Source organism: Oryctolagus cuniculus, chromosome 6, assembly GCF_051225735.1.
Source record: "Oryctolagus cuniculus isolate XC-2025 breed Fujian yellow rabbit chromosome 6, ASM5122573v1, whole genome shotgun sequence".
Taxonomy (NCBI): domain Eukaryota; kingdom Metazoa; phylum Chordata; class Mammalia; order Lagomorpha; family Leporidae; genus Oryctolagus; species Oryctolagus cuniculus.
In genome coordinates this window covers 65071489-65090232 of record NC_142872.1, presented here as the reverse complement: position 1 = coordinate 65090232, position 18744 = coordinate 65071489, and the positions used below count along the sequence as shown (strand labels likewise).

At 51.3% G+C, this 18744-nt stretch overlaps 1 long non-coding RNA gene across 2 annotated transcripts in view; it reads left to right on the top strand.

Annotated features, from left to right (window-relative positions):
* LOC138850221 (uncharacterized) overlaps positions 1-18744 on the top strand; it is a 105992-nt gene that overhangs the window by 18300 nt on the left and 68948 nt on the right. The window contains exon 2 of one of the 2 annotated variants that reach the window (XR_011389917.2): positions 5849-5931. The exons of the other annotated variant lie outside the window; for it this stretch is intronic. This is a non-coding gene — a long non-coding RNA (uncharacterized LOC138850221). The remainder of the gene's footprint in view (positions 1-5848; positions 5932-18744) is intronic. 2 annotated transcript variants of the gene reach the window in all.

Below are 18744 nucleotides of genomic sequence, written 5' to 3'. Positions count from 1 at the left end.
ATTTACTGCTTGGCTAAAACAAGCCTGGTGCAACCTCGTTTTCTTCCCTTCCCTCCTTTCACACCCTTCCCATCCGGTGCATCAGCAGACAGTGTAGATCTCACTCCGAGTGTCTCACGTCCTCCACTTCTTTACCCTGCAGCGCCCTAAGCAGGTGCTCCTTTCCCCGCTCCCTGCCTCGCCCCACCTGGTCCCTTCCTGCACGGTAGTTTTGGAAAACTTGAACCTGCCTCTCTGCTTACAAGTCAGTGGCCGCCCAGGGCTGTCCTTGCCATGCCCTGCCGGGCCACAGTGCCATGGCTGCGGCCAACTCTGCCATTGCCTCCTTTATGTTGCCTGATAACTCAGCTGTAAAGTACCCGTTTGGTCAGTGCCCACCTTACTGTACAGCCTTCCGTTTCAACTTATCAGCTCTTTATTATATATATATATATATATCTTTTCTTTAAAAAAAAGAAATATTCATTCATTTATTTGAAAAGCAGAGCCACAGAGAGGGAGACACAGAGAGAGAAAGATCCCCCATCCCCTGGTTCACTGCCCCAAGTGGCTGCAACAGCCAGGTCTGGGCCAGGCAGAGGAATCAGGAGCTGGGAACTCCATCCCGATCTCCCACATGGGTATAGCAGGGGCCCAAATACTCGGGCCATCTTCTGCTGCCTTCCCAGGCACATTAGCAGGAAGCTGGATCAGAAACAGAGCAACAGGGACTTGAACTGACACTCCGGTGTGGGCATTGGGAACAATGTCTTAACCAGCTGCCACAATGCTGGCCCCTGAATGTATCTTTCCAAAGTGTTATAGAGTTGGGGTGTATTATGCTGCTTAAAAAATCCTGCTGAGTATCTTTACCTGTTGTCTGGAGCACTCAGCCCATAACCCCTGGTGTTATCACCAATGTAGCTGAGCTGACAAACGCTTTCTTACTGTGTGCTTTCAGTTGGCCGACTTACCCTATGTCCTTCTTCCTCTCTTTGTTGCATTCTTTTGAACTGATTGAATCTTTTCTATCATTCCATTTTTTCCCTCTTTATCAATATGGAAGTTCTGTATTCTTTCTTTGTTATTCATGTCTTTTCTTCCTAGAAATTACCACGTGCATTTATAGGTTGCTAACATTTAGAATCGATTGTGCTTTTCTCAATGGAACAGTCCGAGGATCTCCAGACACTGCCCCTGGGCCCCCATGTGTCTGTAGCTGGCTGACCCAGGCGTTCCTCACCCCTGTGTTCTTCATGCCTTCCCCCATCCATGATCGTCCATCACACATGATCTGCAAAGATTTATTTCATGTATTTGAAAGGCAGAATTACAGAGAGAAAGAGGGAGAGACACAAAGAGAGAGAATATTCCATTCTGGTTCACTTCCCAGATGGCTGCAAGGGCCAGGACGACACCAGGAACTTCTTCCGGGTCTCCCACGTGGGTACAAGGGACCCAAGGACTTAGGCCATCCTCAGCTGCTTTCCCAGGCCATAGCAGAGAGCTGGATAAGAAGTGGAGCAGCATAGGCTGGCGCCATGGCTCACTAGGCTAATCCTCTGCCTACGGCGCTGCACCCCAGGTTCTAGTCCCGGTTGGGGCGCCAGATTCTGTCCCGGTTGCCCCTCTTCCAGTCCAGCTCTCTGCTGTGGCCCGGGAAGGCAATGGAGGATGGCCCAAGTCCTTGAGCCCTGCACCCGCGTGGGAGACCAGGAGGAAGCACCTGGCTCCTGGCTTTGGATCGGCGCAGTGTGCCGGCCATAGTGGCCATTTGGGGGTGAACCAACGGAAAGGAAGACCTTTCTCTCTGTCTCTCTCTCTCACTGTATAACTCTGCCTGTCAAAAAAAAAAAAAAAAAAGTGGAGCAGCATGAACTCGAACAGGACCCCATATGGGATGCTGGCACTGCAGGAAGCATCTTTACCTGCCATGCCTCAATGCTGTCCCCCCCCCCCCCCCCCCCGCCGGCCAGCCCTGGGAGTTTCCTTTAAGTGTGTAAAGATCTGCAGGTGGCATGTTCTCTCAGTTTGTATCTGAAATATATATATATTTAAATATTTATTTATTTATTTGAGTGTCAGAGTTACACAGAGAGAGAAGTAGAGGCAGAGAGAGAGATCTTCCATCCACTAGTTCACTCCCCAATTGGCCGCAACAGCCAGAGCTGTGCCGATCTGAAGCCAGGAGCCAGGAGCTTCTGGGTCTCCCACGCAGGTGCAGGGGCCCAAGGACTTGGGCCATCCTCCACTGCTTTCCCAGACCATAGCAGAGAGCTGGATTGGAAGTGGAGAGCCAGGACTTGAACTGGCATCCACATGGGATGCATTGCAGTTGGTGGTTTTACCCATTACACCACAGCACCGGCCCCTGAAAATATATTTTTGAATTTTTTTCATTTATATATTTATTTGAAAGTCATAGGATAGACAAAGAGGTTTCCTTGCTGGTTCTAAATGCCCATAACTGCCAAGGCTGGGCCAGGGTGAAGCCAGGAGCCTAGACCTCTATCTGGGTCTCACATGTGGGTGGCAGGAACCCAACTGACTGAGCCATCACCTGCTGCCTGCCAGGAAGCCGGAGAGGAAGTGGAGTGGGATCAGACCCAGGCACTCTGCAATGGGTGTGAACGTCCCAAGCAGTGTCATTTTTAAAAAATTAATTAATTTTTGGCCGGCGCCACGGCTCACTAGGCTGATCCTCCACCTTGTGGCACCGGCACACCGGGTTCTAGTCCCTGTTGGGGCGCCGGATTCTGTCCCGGTGGCCCCTCTTCCAGTCCAGCTCTCTGCTGTGGCCAGGGAGTGCAGTGGAGGATGGCCCAAGTGCTTGGGCCCTGCACCCCATGGGAGACCAGGAAAAGCACCTGGCTCCTGGCTACTGCCATCGGATCAGCGCGGTGCGCCGGCCACAGCGCGCCGGCCGCGGCGGCCATTGGAGGATGAACCAACGGCAAAGGAAGACCTTTCTCTCTGTCTCTCTCTCACACTGTCCACTCTGCCTGTCAAAAAAAAATTAATTAATTTTTAAAGATTTATTTATTTATTTGAAAGAGTTACAGAGAGAAGGAGAGGCAAAGAGATGAGAGAGAGAGAGAGAGAGAGAGAGAGAGAGAGAGAGTCTTCATCTGCTGGTTCACTCCCCAAATGTCCACAACGGCCAGAGCTGGGCTGATCTGAAGCCAGGAGCCAGGAGCTTCTTCTGGGTCTTCCCAGGCAGGTGTAGGGGCCCAAGGACTTGGGCCATCTTCCACTGCTTTCCCAGGCCATGGCAGAGAGCTGGATCGGAAGTGGAGCAGCTGGGACTCGCACTGGCGCCCATATGGGATGCCGGCGCTGCACGTGGCAGCTTTACCCACTGCCCCACAGCGCCCGCCCTGCGGTGTCTTAAGCTCTGTGATGAATGCTTGACCTGATTTGGGTCTTTGGCCTTGAAGAGCATTTTCTCTGAGCACACCATTCTAAGTCGACGCTAACTTCTTTCAGTACACGCAAGCTACCGTCCAGCAGGTCCAGTCTGTTTCCGTCTAGATTGTGCTGCCCCACAGACGACTCCTAACAAAGGCTGGCAGCAACAGGGCTCATTCTGGCTCCTCCCCCTGGCCGGTGTGGGGGTCAGCTGCAGCTTCCACCTGGGACTGCCAGGCTCCTGGCAGAGGGCAACAGCAAGATCCTTGCTGGTTCTGCAAGCTTTTGCTGAGAAGCCGCAGACCTGGCTCGCCCTCCCCTGCCATTGGCCAAATGCTGATGTCAGCGGGCAGGGAAAGTGCCAGCCTCCCGCAGGCGTTGGCAGCAAAGCACCGGGGGCAACGATGCCCTCTGCCAACCGGGGGTCCTGGAAGGGGGGTCTGTGTCTTTGAGGGTCCACTCGGGAAACCAGGAGCCATGCCAAGGTTTTCAAACAGAGGGGATCAAGTCCAGAGAGGGGGTTGTTTACATGGATGTCGGAAGGCTGACCGCAAAAGAAGATGCTGAGTTTACCCCGGATATCAGTAATTACAGGAAGCAGCTAAGCACCCCCAGGCCTGGGAGGATAAAAGGGGAGAGGTGGGGTTCATAGAACCTGGGGTGATGGAGGAGGACCCACGGCTGGGGCTGGACCTGGACCTCAGGAGAGGGGCTCCCTGGGGGCCAGTGCTGGACGTGAGATGGAGCCGACAGGAAGTGGAGAGGGAAGAAATTCCTTCTCCTGCCTGTTCATTTCCCATTGGTAGAACCTAACGGGAAGTCAGCTGGCAAGGGGGTCTGGGGACAGTGGCGTGCAGGCCCCAGCCCCAGCATCTCGGCCTCAGTTGAGGAAGTGGGAGTGGCAGACGTGAGGGACCAGAGGTAAAGAGCCAGGACTGTTCTCCACCGTTTCGCTCTGGCTGCTTTGATGATTTGCCCTTGTCTTTGATTTTCTACATTTTCATCATGAGGGTAAATTTCTTTTTGTTTCTTTTGCTTGGATCCATTTGAATTCTCAAATAGACTGATACTTTCCGTCTATTCTGAACAACTCTCAACTGTTGTGTTTTAAAATATTGTCTCTGTTCTGGTGTTGCTTCCTCCCCTTCCAGAATTAGCCACACCCATAAGGTCTTCTCATCGTAACTTTCATGTCTGTAATCTCTTCTTCTGCATTTCCTATACTTAAGAGCAGTTTACTTATTCATTTTTATTTATGTGAAAGGCAGAAAGAAACAAATAATCTTCCATGCATTGGTTTACTTCCCAAATGCCAGCAACAGACAGGCCCAGTCCAGGCTGAAGCCAGGAGCCAAGAACTCCATAAGGTTCTCCCACGTGGATGGCAGAAACTCAGTACTTTTTTTTTTAAGATTTATTTTATTTATTTGAAAGGCAGAGTTAGAGAGAGGCAGAGACACAGAGAGCGAGGTCTTCCATCCGATGGTTCACTCCCCAGATGGCTGCAATGGCCGGAACTACACCGATGTAAAGCCAGGAGCCAGGAGCTTCCTCTGGGTCTCCCATGTGAGTGCAGGGGCTCAAGGACTTGGGCCATCTTCTACTGCTTTCCCAGGCCATAGCAGAGAGCTGGATTGGAAGTAGAGCAGCCAGGACTCGAACCAGCACCCATATGGGATGCCGGCACTGCAGGCAGCAGCTTTACCCTGTACGCCACAGCACCGGCTCCAGAAAACTCAGTACTCGAAGCATCACCTGCTTCCTTCTCAGGCATGTTAGCTGGAAGCTGGATTGGAAGTGGAGGTGGAGGTGGGAATCTATCCCATCTCAAATCTGCTGTTTGGCTATCCACTCAGTTTATGATTTTGTTTGAAATTTTAGTTACAGACTTCCTATTTATTCCTTTTCCACACCTGCTGCATAATTTTATATTTTCCAGTTCCTTTTAACTTGTTTAATTTTGGCATTTAACTTCTTCTTTTTTCAAATGTGAGGCCAGCATTGTGGCATAGTGGGTTAAGCTGCTGCTTGCAGTGGAAGATGGCCCACGTCCTTGGGCCCCTGCCACCTATGTAGGAGACCCGGATGGAGTTCTGGGCTTCTGGCTTCTTCTTGGATCAGCCTAGGCCATTGTGGCCATCTGGGGAGTGACCCAGCCAATGGAAGATCTCTCTTTCTGTGCCTCCCTCCCTTTCTGTACCCTGCCTTTCAAATAAATCTTTGAAAAAGCTTTTTAATGTACATTTATTTATTTATTTACATCTACTCGAAAGGCAGATTGACAGGGAGGGAGAGGGAGAGAGACCTTCCATGCTCTGGTTCACATCCCAGATGCCTGCAGCAGCTGAGGCTGGGTCAGGCTGAAGCCAGGCAGCTGGAACTCCATCCAGGTCTACACATCGGGGCAGGGACCCAAGCTCTGGAGCCATCAACTGCTGCCTCCCCATGTGTGCATTTGCAGGAATCTGGATCAGAAATGGAGTAGCCCAACTAGAACCAGCAATCCTGTCTGGGATGCAGGTGCCCTGACCTCTTAATCATAGGGTAAGTGTAATTTGTCTCACAGTCTGGAGGTACTCCAGCTCTGTTTGACTGTTATATGTGAGGTTTTTAGCTCAAAGAATGCTGCCTCCTCATGTGTAGGGCTGTTTTTGGATATTAAATATTGTGCTTGTCCTGGCTCCTGCCATCGGATCAGCGCGGTGCGCCGGCCACAGCGCGCTGGCCGCAGCGCATCGGCCGCGGCGGCCACAGGAGGGTGAACCAACGGCAAAGGAAGACCTTTCTCTCTGTCTCTCTCTCTCACTGTCCACTCTGCCTGTCAAAAAAAAAATATTGTGCTTGTGAAATTATTTGTACAGATTTTTAAAAAATATTTATTTACTCGAAAGTCAGAGTTACAGAAAGGCAGCAGGGGCTGGGCGGGGGGTGTCTTCCATCTGCTGGTTCACTCTCCAAATGGCTGCAATGGCTGGAGCTGGGCTGATCCGAAGCCAGAAGCTAGGAGCTTCTTCCGGGTCTCCCATGTGGGTGCTGGGACCCAAGGACTTGGGCCATCTTCTACTGCTTTCCCAGGCCACAGCAGAGAGCTGGATCAGAAGTGGAGCAGCCAAGACTTGAACCGGTGCCTTTATGGGATGCCTACACTTCAGGCAGCGGCTTTACCTGGCCCCCATGGATAATTTGAAATGGGGAGATTGTGTCATTCACCAAAGTGAACTCTCCATTGCTTTTGCCAGGTGTCTTTGGCAAACCAAGGTCACCTTAGTTCACACCTGGGGCACCTGGGCGACTAGAGCTGGGCTCGCATTCAGGTAAGGGCTGCTTTACTCTCAGCTCACCTTTACTTACGGGGTGTGGTCTTTTGGGGTCCAAGGCCAGTGTGTGTGGGGGCAAGAGGTTTCAGTCCTCCACCGGTGGTGGGCTTCTGACTCTGATTTTTGTTTCTAACCGTGCAAAGCCAGCAGCAGCGAGCCGGGCCTCTCAGCCGCTTCTTTCCAGCTGGCAAAAGCCGCCAGGGCAACCACAGCCTGGAGTGTCTGGGTAACTTCTCTGGAATCCCGTGTGTGTGTGTGTGTGTGTGTGTGTGTGTGTGTGACAGGAGCAATTTTTCTTCAATGCTTGACCAGCTCTCTTCAGCAGGAGGCTTTGCCCAAGGTTCACCTTTATTGAAAGGGGAGGTCCTGATTTGGAGCTGTAGGTGTGGAGGATGGGACAGAGGATCCCCGTGGATGCAGGGTGACCAGTGTAGGGGGAAGCCGGTCTATCCATGAGGGACCTGCTTTGAGCTTGGATGAGGGCGCTGGTGGCAATGCAAGAAAGAGGAAGGATTTGGGGCCAGCGCTGTGGCATAGTGGATAAAGCCTCAGCCTGCAGTGCCAGTATCCCATATGGGCGCTGGTTTGAGTTCCAGCTGCTCCACTTCTGATCCCACTCCCTGTTAATGTGCTTGGGATGGCAGCAGAAGAGGGCCCGAGTATTTGGCCCCCTGCCACCCACTGGAAAACCCAGATGGAGTTTCTGGCTCCTCACTTTGGCCTGGCCCAACCCTGGCTATTGCAGCCATTTGGGGAGTAAACCAAGAGATGAAAGATGTCTCAGGGCCGGTGCTGTGGCACAGTGGGTTAAAGCCCCAGCCCACAGTGCCAGCATCTCATATGGGCACCGGTTCAAATCCCGGCTGCTCCACTTCTGATCCAGCTGCCTGCTAATGTGTCTAGGAAAGCAGTGGAAGATGGTCCAAAATGTCTGTCTCCCTTTCTCTCTGTAACTCTTTCAAATAAATAAAATCTTTTTAAAAAATCAATTTCTTGCTGGCGCCGCGGCTCACTAGGCTAATCCTCCACCTTGTGGTGCCGGCACACCGGGTTCTATTCCCGGTCGGGGCGCTGGATTCTGTCCCGGTTGCCCCTCTTCCAGGCCAGCTCTCTGCTCTGGCCAGGGAGTGCAGTGGAGGATGGCCCAAGTGCTTGTGCCCTGCACCCCATGGGAGACCAGGAGAAGCACCTGGCTCCTGCCATCAGATCAGCGCGGTGCGCCGGCCACGGCGGCCATTGGAGGGTGAACTAACAGCAAAGGAAGACCTTTCTCTCTGTCTCTCTCTCTCACTGTCCACTCTGCCTGTCAAAAAAAAAAAAAAGACAAAAAAATCAATTTCTTCATCAACCATTTGCATTTCCATTTGCAACTGTTATTTTTCTTTTTTTTATTTTTTTTATCTTTTATTTAATGAATATAAATTTCCAAAGTACGACTCATGGGTTACAATGGCTTCCCCCCCCATACCGTCCCTCCCACCCACAACCCTCCCCTTTCCCACTCCCTCTCCCCTTCCATTCACATCAAGATTCATTTTCGATTATCTTAATATACAGAAGATCAGCTTAGTATACCTTAAGTAAGGATTTCAACAGTTTGCACCCACACAGAAACATAAAGTGAAAAATAATAGATGATTTTTTTTAAATGATGATGAAATCAGATCAGACCTATTGTCATGTTTAATCCCAGTGAGAGTCAAGTTGGGAATTGATAATTTCTTTCTTTTTTTTTTTTTTTTTTACAGAAGATCAGTTTAGTGTACATTAAGTAAAGATTTCAATCGTTTGCACCCCCATAGAAACACAAAGTGAAATATACTGTTTGAGTACTCGTTATAGCATTAAGCCTCAGTGTACAGCACATTAAGGACAGAGATCCTACATGAGGAGTAAGTGCACAGTGACTCCTGTTGTTGACTTTACAAATTGACACTCCTGTTTATGGCATCAGTAATCTCCCTATGCACCAGTCATGAGTTTCCAAGGCTATGGAAGCCCCTTGAGTTCTCCGACTCTTATCTTGTTTAGACACGGTCATAGTCAAAGTGGAGGTTCTCTCCTCCCTTCAGAGAAAGGCACCTCCCTCTTTGAAGACCTGTTCTTTCCACTGGGATCTCACTCACAGAGATCTTTTTGCCAGAGTGTCTTGGCTTTCCATGCCTGAAATACTCTCATGGGCTTTTCAGCCAGATCCGAGTGCCTTTAGGGCTGATTCTGAGGCCAGAGTGCTATTTAGGACATCCGCCATTCTATGAGTCTGCTGAGTATCTCACTTCCCATGTTGGATCACTCTCCCCTTTATTTATTCTATCGGTTAGTGTTAGCAGATACTAGACTTGTTTATGTGCTCCCTTTGACTCTTAGTCCTTTCATTATGATCAATTGTGAACTGAAATTGATCACTTGGAATAGTGAGATGGCATTGGCACATGCCACCTTTATGGGATTGAATTGGAATCCCCTGGTATGTTTCCAACTCTACCAATTGGGGCAAGTCAGCCCGAGCATGCCCCAAATTATACATCTCTTCCCTCTCTTATTCCCACTCTTATGTTTAACAGGGATCACATTTCAGTTAATTTTCAACACTTAAGAATAACTGTGTGATAATTACAGAATTAAACCAGTCATATTAAGTAGAACAGACAAAAAAAAATACTATGAGGGATAATGTATTAAGTTGTCCATTAGCAGTCAGGGCTATGCTGATCAAGTCACCATTTCTCATAGTGTCCATTTCACTTCAGGAGGTTTCCTTTTTGGTGTTCAGTCAGTTGTCACCGATCAGGGAGAACATATGGTATTTGTCCCTTTGGGACTGGCTTACTTCACTCAGCATGATGTGTTCCAGATTCCTCCATTTTGTTGCAAATGACTGGATTTCGTTGTTTCTTACTGCAGTATAGTATTCTAAAGAATACATATCCCATAATTTCTTTATCCAGTCTACCATTGATGGGCATTTAGGTTGGTTCCAGGTCTTGGCTATTGTGAATTGTGCTGCAATAAACATTAGGGTGCAGACTGCTTTTTTGTTTATCAATTTAAACTCCTTTGGGTAAATTCCAAGGAGTGGGATGGCTGGGTCGAACGGTAGGGTTATATTCAGGTTTCTGAGGAATCTCCAGACTGATTTCCATAGTGGCTTGACCAGTTTGCATTCCCACCAACAGTGGGTTAGTGTCCCTTTTTCCCCACATCCTCGCCAGCATCTGTTGTTGGTAGATTTCTGTATGTGAGCCATTCTAACCGGGGTGAGGTGAAACCTCATTGTGCTTTTGATTTGCATTTCCCTGATTGCTAGTGACCTTGAACATTTTTTCATGTGCCTGTTGGCCATTTGGATTTCCTCTTTTGAAAAATGTCTATTGAAGTCCTTGGCCCATCTCTTAAGTGGGTTGTTGGTTTTGTTTTTGTGGAGTTTCTTGATCTCTTTGTAGATTCTGGTTATTAACCCTTTATCTGTTGCATAGTTTGCAAATATTGCTTTCTTTTGTTGAGAGGTAGAATTACAGACAGAAAGAGGGAGACACAAGGAGAGAGGTCTTCCATCCTCTGGTTCACTCCCCAAATGGCTACAACTTCCAGAGCTGAGCTGATCAGGAGCCAGGAGCTTCCTCTGGGTCTTCCCAGGCAGGTGCAGGGGCCCAAGGACTTGGGCCATCTTCTACTGCTTTCCCAGGCCATAGCAGAGAGCTGGATTGGAAGAGGAGCAGCCAGGACACAAGCCGACACCCGTATGGGATGCCAGCACTGCTGGCAGAGGCTTAGCCTAGTACACCACAGTGCTGGCGCCACGATTCCAGCTTTCTCCAATGCCACCTGGGAGGCAACAGGTGCTGGGTCAATGGCTCAAGTAGTTGGGTCCCTACCACCCATGTGGGAGACCTGGATTGAGTTCCAGGTTCCTGGCTTCAGCCTGGCCCAGCCCTGCATCCGTTATTGTGGGGAGTTTGGGGAGTGAGCAATGGATGGGAGATCTTTGTTGTGCCTTTCAACTAAATGAGATGAACTAACACGTAAATATATAATCTATTTTTAAAAAGATTTGGCTTTTCTGGCATTTTTAAGACAGTGGTAAATTTTTGTCTAGTGCAGACTCAGCTACAATCAGTTTTATTTTGTGGTCTTGGGTGGAAAAGTTAGTATTTGTGTGCATTTCTTAGGGAATCCAGGAGAATTAAAAAGATTTATTTATTTGAAAGAGTTGCAGAGAGAGAGGGAGAGAAAGATCTCCCATCTGTTGGCTCACTCCACAGATGGCCAAGCCAGTGGCTTTAGCTGGGTCTCCCACGTGGGTGCAGGGGCCCAAACACCCGGACCACCTTGTGCCGCTTTTCCAGGCCATTAGCAGGGAGCTGGATCGGAAGTAGGGGTGGGGGTGGGGGGGACACAGCGCTTTACCCACTAGGCCAGAATACCAGCTTCAATATTTTTGAGCAGTTATGAGAACCAGACAGAAATGGGGAGGGGAACAAGGGGAGAGAGGGAGGGAGTGAGGGGGCAGGCTCAGCACAGCAGGTCAGGATGCCCTTGAGGGGAAACGCACTAGATGACTCCATGCTCTGCTGCCTTCTCTGCGTGTAGATGGTCACGGTGCCTCGGAGAGCAGGGCGCAGAGGACGGGGCTCAAGGTCGGGCTGGGCGACTGCCAGACGCTGAGGAGCCTGCAGAAGCAGGGAAACCTGACAGTGCCGTATCTGCCCACCCAGCCAGGCTTCCCCCGGCCCCCAGGGGCGGGCTGGCGCCGCAGTGCAGCCATGCGGCCAGGCGGAGCAGGGGGCGGAGGACCGAGATGTGTGTCCAGGGCTGTGCTGGGGAGGAGAAAGGACAGGGATCCGCACGCGGGCCTCATTGCCCCCAAACCCAGCCTGCGGTCACCCTGCAGAGAATGGGGTGTGGGAGGGAAGCCGGGGGAGGCTCAGGGCGTTCACTGGGCTCTTGTGCATGGGATGGGAGGGCCTGGCCTGGATGATGGACAGAGCTGCCAGGACGGGGACCCCAGGGAGGACCTGTGGCCTGCCATGCCCGCTCTGCGTGTCTGTGAGTGGCCACCACCAGCTCCCTCTGAGAGAGCTTACAGTTGATGTGACTGGGGACCCTCTTTAGGGTGGCCAGATTCAGCAAGTAAAACACAGGGGGTGCCCAGCCATGTCACAATCTCAATAAATCACCAGTGATATATTTTTAACAGATTTTTATTTTATTTATTTGAGAAGTAGAGTTACAGACAGGGAGAGGGAGAGACAGAGAGAAAGGTCTCCCATCCACTGGTTCACTCCCCAAAGGACCACAACCTCTGGAGCTGCGCCCAACCAAAGCCAGGAGCCAGGAGCTTCTTCCAGGTCTCCCATGTGGGTGCAGGGGCCCAAGCACTTGGGCCATCTTCTACTGTGTTCCCAGGCCATAGCAGAGAGCTGGATGGGAAGAGGAGCAGCCGGGACTCGAACCAGAGCCCATGTGGGATGTATGGTACAGGTGGAGGATTAACCTACTGCACAGCACCAGCCCCTAAAACTTAGTTCTATAACTTTGTGTCCAACCTGAATCTACATCTTAACTAAGATATTCCATGTTTCTCCCCAGTTCCACCCCACAGCATCCAATCCTGGCCTCTGCTTCCAGCGGTGCCGGCTTCTTCTCTGCTCACTTTCCCTCTTCAGGTGGTCCTGCTCCTGGAGGACCCTCTTCTCCAGTCTCATGCCCCTCCCCTCACCAAGCCCCTACTCCTGCTCTCAGGCCCCGCCCCCATCCTGACCCTGCCTCCCATGCAAGGATCCTCCATGGGAGGCGAGACCGGATGCTGTCTGTGCTTTAGGCTGTAAGAAGGTAGCTTCAAAAAAAATCATAACAGAGGCCGGTGCCGCGGGTCAATGGGCTAATCCTCCGTCTGCGGCGCCAGCACCCAGGGTTCTAGTCCCAGTCGGGGCGCTGGATTCTGTCCCGCTTGCTCCTCTTCCAGTCCAGCTCTCTGCTGTGGCCAGGGAGTGCAGTGGAGGATGGCCCAAGTGCTTGGGCCCTGCACCCCATGGGAGACCAGGAGAAGCACCTGGCTCCTGGCTTCGGATCAGTGCGGTGCGCTGACTGCAGCGCGCCAGCCACAGCAGCCATTGGGGGGTGAACCAACGGAAAAGGAAGATCTTTCTTTCTGTCTCTCTCTCTCTCACTGTCCACTCTGCCTGTCAAAAAAAAAAAAATCATAACAGAAACAAGTCTGAGATTTTTGCATTTAGAAAAAAAATATCTGAAGACATAGTATGTAAAATATACTATGCAAATGCATTGGATCCCAAAAGAATTGAGATTCTCTTTGTGGGGTGAGGGTTAGAGCAGGTGCCTGGGCTGGGGTCCTGGCTCCACTTCTGATTTCAGATTCCTGCTGGTGTACACGGGGGCGGGGCGGGGGTGGTGGTGATGATAGCTCAAGTCATTGAATCCCTGCTGCTTGTCCTGGGGCATGGAGGTGAGGGTGGGGACCCAGACACAGTTCTCGGCTCCAGGCTTTGGCCTGGCCCAGACCCAGCTATCACCAGTTATTTTTTTAAAAAATGTTTTACTTCAAAGGCAGAGAGAGAGAGAGAGGAAGAGAAATTGATCCCTTCCCTTGTTTGACTCCCTAAAGGCCTGCAACATGGAGGTTTGAGGGCCATGCAGGGGAGCACTGGGAACTCAGTCCAGGGCTTCCATGTCAGTGACAGGAACCCAATCACTGAGCTGCCACCTGGAGCTGGACATCAGTCCCAGGCACTCCAATATTAACCAGCATCTTAACCAACTACTTATTTCTTATGTTTTAAAAATATTTATTTATTTATTTGAAAGCCAGAGTTACAGAAAGGGAGAGAGAATCTTCCATCCACTAGTCCAAATGGCCACAACAGCCACGGCTGGGCCAGGCTGAAGACAGGAGCCAGGAGCTTCTTCTGGGTCTCCCACCTGGGTGCAGGGGCCCAAGGACTCGGGCCATCTTCCACTGCTTTCCCAGGCACCTTAGCAAGGAGCTGGGTCAGAAGTGGAGCATCTGGGACTCCAGCCGGCGCCCCTATGGGATGCTGGCACTGCAGATGGCATCTTAACCCAGTACGCCACAGCACCAGCCCCTCATTCTTTTTTTTTTTTTTTAATACTGAAACTTTGTTGTTTATCTGAATTTCCATTTAACCAGGTCTATTTCTGTCTAGCAAGCTTACCCCTTCCCTATCCTCCTGTCCCTTTTACTCCCATCTGAGCAAGGCAGCCACTTCCTGGGCTGTGGTGGGGCTGGCTCCTCTCCCTCCGGCCATCCCCAAGCCATTTTCTAACCCAGTCTTCAGGCCAGCGCCCCTAAAACCTGGCCCTCAGAGGGTGCAAACTGACGACTGGAAAACACCTGGCCTGGTGTGGTGGTGGTATCAGGAAGGCAATCTGACTGTAAAGACTGGATTTCTGGCTTCTCTTTAAAAACTGTAAAGCCGTGGCTGCCCTGGGCCCTATCACCAGGATCTAAGAGTGACCTTTTTTTAAAAATTTATTTTGAAAGGCACAGCCAATAGGGAGAGATGAGAGAGGGGGGTGCTCACTTCCATTCGCTGATTCACTCCTCAAATGTCTACAACAAGCCAGGAGTTGCATCCTGGCCTCCCACTTGGGTGGCAGGGGCCCAGATATTTGGGCTATCATCTGCCTCCTTTCCATGCACATTAGCCAGGAATTGGATTGGAAGTGGAGCAGCTGGGACGAAAATCCTGGCCCTCTTTTAGAAAGGTTGTATGGAGCCAGTGCTGTGGTGCAGTAGGTTAATCCTCTGCCTGTGGCACTAGCATTCCATTTGGGTGCTGGTTCTAGTCCTGGCTGCTTCTCTTCCAATCCAGTTCTCTGCTATGGCCTGGGAAAGCAGTGGAAGATGGCCCAAGTGCTTGGGCCCCAGCACGCATGTGGGAGACCAGAAGAAGCTCCCGGCTCCTGGCTTCAGATGGGCTCAACTCCGGCCACTGCAGCCATTTGGCGAGTGAATCAGTGGGTAGAAGACCTTTCTCTCTGTCTCTCCCTCTCTGTGTCTGTAACTCTACCTCTCAAATAAATAAATAAAATCTTAAACAAAAAAAAAAAAAAAAAGAGGTTGAAGACCCCACTCTCTTTCCTTGGCCTGGGCCTCATTTGTCTCCATAACCTTCCATCATTACCAGGGAGTTGGATTGGAAGTGGAGCACAGCTGGGACTTGAACCAGTGCTCATATGGGAAGCCAGCATCACAGGCAGCAGCTTAACCTGCTGTGCCACAACACCAGCCTCTCATCCAGAAAGTTTGAAATCAGTAGATTTAAGAGATGTCTACACTTGTGTTCATTGTAATGCTGTTCTCTCTCTCTTTAAAGATTTATTTATTTATATGAAAGGCAGAGTTACAGAGAGCAGAGGCGGAGAAAGAGAGGTCCTCCATCTGCTGGTCCAATCTCCAGGTGACTGCAATGGCTGGAGCTGTGCTGATCTGAAGCCAGGAGCCTCCTCCGGGTCTCCCACTTGGGTGCAGGGGCCCAAGCACTTGGGCCATCTTCCACTGCTTTCCCAGGCCATAGCAGAGAGTTGGATCGGAAGTGTAGCAGCCAGGATTTGAACTGGTGCCCATATGGGATGCCAGCACTGCAGGCAGCAGCTCTGCCCGCTACACCACAGTGCCGGCCCCGCAATGCTGTTTTTAACAGCCAAGATACAGAATCATCTCAAGGTCCCACGGACAGGTGACTAAATAACACATTAATTATTATTATTCAACCTTAAAGGAAGGAAATCTTGAGTTCCACCTCCTCCTCTGCTTCTTGCCAGCTCCCTGCTAATGAGCCTGGGAGGCAGCAGATGATGGCCCAAGTGCTTGGGTCCCTGCACTCACATGAGAAACCCTGCTGGAGACCTTGTCTCCTGGCTTTGAACTGGCCTCCTCTTGCTGTTGCACATATTTGGTGGGGTGACCCAGCAGTGGAAGATCTCTGTCTCTGTGCCTCTCAAATAAGTAAAAATGAAAATTAAACATTTTTTAAAAGGAAGAAAAATGGTGACTTGTGACAACATGGACAAACTAGAGGACACTGCTGAGAGAAGCCAGGCACGGGCCGGTTGCTAGCACTTCCTCTGGCATTTAACACGGTGGAACTCGGATCAGCGTGGGGAGGGGATGGGACGATAATAATTAAAGGTGCAGAGCATTGATTAGATGGGAGGGATCTGTCTGGTTTTTTTTTGTTTTTGTTTTTGTTTTTTTTTAAGATTCCAGTTAAATTATTGGTTGTCCTTTCCTTAAAATCTGCAAGTTCTGATTGCACAGTAGAAGCCCTTACTCATCACCTCCTCTCACCGGGGAGGGGAAGGAGACCAGCTCGAGAGGGCAGACCAGGCGCAAGGTGAGCTTCCAGAGAAAGGAAGAGAGGAGGGCTGAGCGGGACCCGGCGGACCCGAGTGCCCCTCACGGTGCACACCCAAGGAATGGGAGACACTCAGGGCCAGGGAGCTTCCGGGGTCGGCCCTGCGTCCCGCGGGGCATTCTGGGAGGAGACGGCCTTGCTGGTAGTGGCGCCCGGCACAGCGCGGCTCTGCGCGGCGGTAAAGTGGCGGCTGGCTACTGCCCTGCGGCCGGGGCCTCGGACCTCCACGGCCGCTGTGTCCCGGTGTTCCTTCGCTGGCCCAGGAGGCTGCGTGGAAGTGCGTTGCTGAGCCTTGAGAGGGAGAGGCCTTCGGGTCACAGGGAGACCCTAACAGCGCCGTGCGCGGTGCAGAGTCGCCAGGCTAGGCTGCGGTGGGACGTCTACGGGGTGGGTACAGGTGGGACTGAGGCCGGAGGACCTGCGGCCCGCAAGCAGGCTCCGGGCGGTGGAAGTCACACCTGCACGTGGCCCCGGACGTGCGTGCCCTCTGAGGATTCGCCGTGTTGCGTGCTGTGCGTGGCGTGGCTGTCACGTTCTCCCGCTCCCGGGCCGCCTCCTTCTGCTCCCGGGGCCAGCTCAGCTCCTTTGCAGCTGGTGAGATTCGCCTCCCTCACAGAAGCATTTCCCAGCCGAAAGCGGAGGCTGTTGGAGTAGGGGCTGCCCCTCGTGACACCGCAGGGGTGTGCATTTGGTGCTAAAGTTCTCTCTGATGGCCAGAGAGATCAGACCCATCAGCTTCTGGGTCAGGCCGAGGAGCTGGTGTGGGCGTGACGCCCGGTGAGGCAACGTGTCTGTGGGGACATCACCAGGGTCCTCTTTCGTTTTGGCCAGGTTGTAGCTCACCATCTTCCCGTCTGGGTCCTCAGCACCCTGTGAGAGCTGCAGCCAGGACAGGCCGTGGTGGAAACTGTATCTCCCTGGCAGTTCCCCGGCAGGCAGGGGAGGCAGTGTTGCACGTTCAGCTGTGCACCTACACAACAGCAGCGGGAAGGGAACCAGCCAGGCTGCAGTGACGGGAACGAGGCCACTGACCAGTGCAAGGGACACCGCGTGTCCAGGGGCGGAAGCCAGGGCTGTACGGTCTGGAGGCCGATGGCAGAGAGGCAGGATTTTAGATTTATTTTAGGCGCTGGTGCTGTGGTGTAGAAGATTCAGCCTCCGCCTGCCGTGCTGGCATCCCATAGGGGCGCCCATTTGAGTGCTGGCTGCTGCAATTCAGATTCAGCTACCTGCTAATTTGCTAATTCTTTTTTTTTTTTTTTTAAGATTTATTTTATTTATTTATAAGGTAGAGTTATAGAGAGAGGGAGAGACAGAGAGGGAGAGAGAGAAAGAGGGAGAGGGAATCTTCCATCCACTGGTTCACTCTCCAAATGGCTGCAACAGCTGGGGCTGGATCAGGCTGAAGCTAGGAGACAGGAGCTCCATACTGGTCTCCCACATAGGTAGCAGGGGCCCAAGTACTTGGGCCATCAACTATTGTCTTCCCAGGCACATTAGCAGGGAGCTGGATCGGAAGTAAAGTAGCTGTGTTTTGAACTGGTGCTCCAGTTTTGGATGCCAACCACCAAAGCGGAGGCTTACCCAACTGCATCATAACACCAGCCTCCCCCACCCCCTTTTAATCAATTCCATAGCATGGTGAATCTAGGTAATAATGAGAAATGAGCATTCCAGTCTCAGTAAATTTCTAATGTTCTCATCACCAAAGAGTGTTAAATATTTGAGATACATTAATTCTCTTAATTTTCACATTGTATTAAAAAATCATACCACCTCTTTGTATTCTGTAAAAATATGCAAAGAATTTCTTGTAGAACAATCAACAAGTGAAGATTCCAGATCTGATCAAAGATAATGGCACCTGGGGGCTGGTGCTGTGACATAGTGGGTTAAAGCCTCGGCCTGTAGCACCTGCATCCCAGGTGGGCACTGGTTCCAAGTCCCGGCTGCTCCATTTCCAATCCAGCTCCCTGCTAATGGCCCTGGGAAAGCAGCAGAGGGTAACCCAAGTCCTTGGGCCCCTGCGCCCATGTGGGAGACCTGAAAGAAGCTCCTGGCTTTTGGATTTGGATTGTCTCAGCTCTGGCCATTGTGCCATTTGGGGAGTAAAACAGCAGATGGAAGACCTCTCCCTCCCCATCTGTACTTCTCTCTCTCTCTTTCAAATAAATAAAATAAATCTTGGGGCTGGCGCCGTGGCTCACTTGGTTAATCCTCCACCTGCGGTACCAGCATCCCATGTGGGCACCGGGTTCTAGTCCTGATTGTTCCTCTTCCAGTCCAGCTCTCTGCTGTGGCCCAGGAAGGCAGTGGAGGATGGCCCAAGTGCTTGGGCACCTGTACCCGCATGGGAGACCAGGAGGAAGCACCTGGCTCCTGGCTTCAGATCAGCGTAGTTCCGGCTGTAGTGGCCATTTGAAGGGTGAACCAATGGAAGGAAGACCTTTCTCTGTCTCTCTCTCTCTCTCACTGTCTAACTCTGCCTGTCTAATAAAAAAATTTAAAAAAAAAGAAGGAGGAGGAGGAGGAGGGGCTGGTACCTGCCCCTCCATATGGGTGCTGGTTCAAGTCCTAACTGCACTTCAATCCAGCTCTCTGCTGTGGCCTGGGAAAGCAGTAGAAGATGGCCAAGTGCTTGG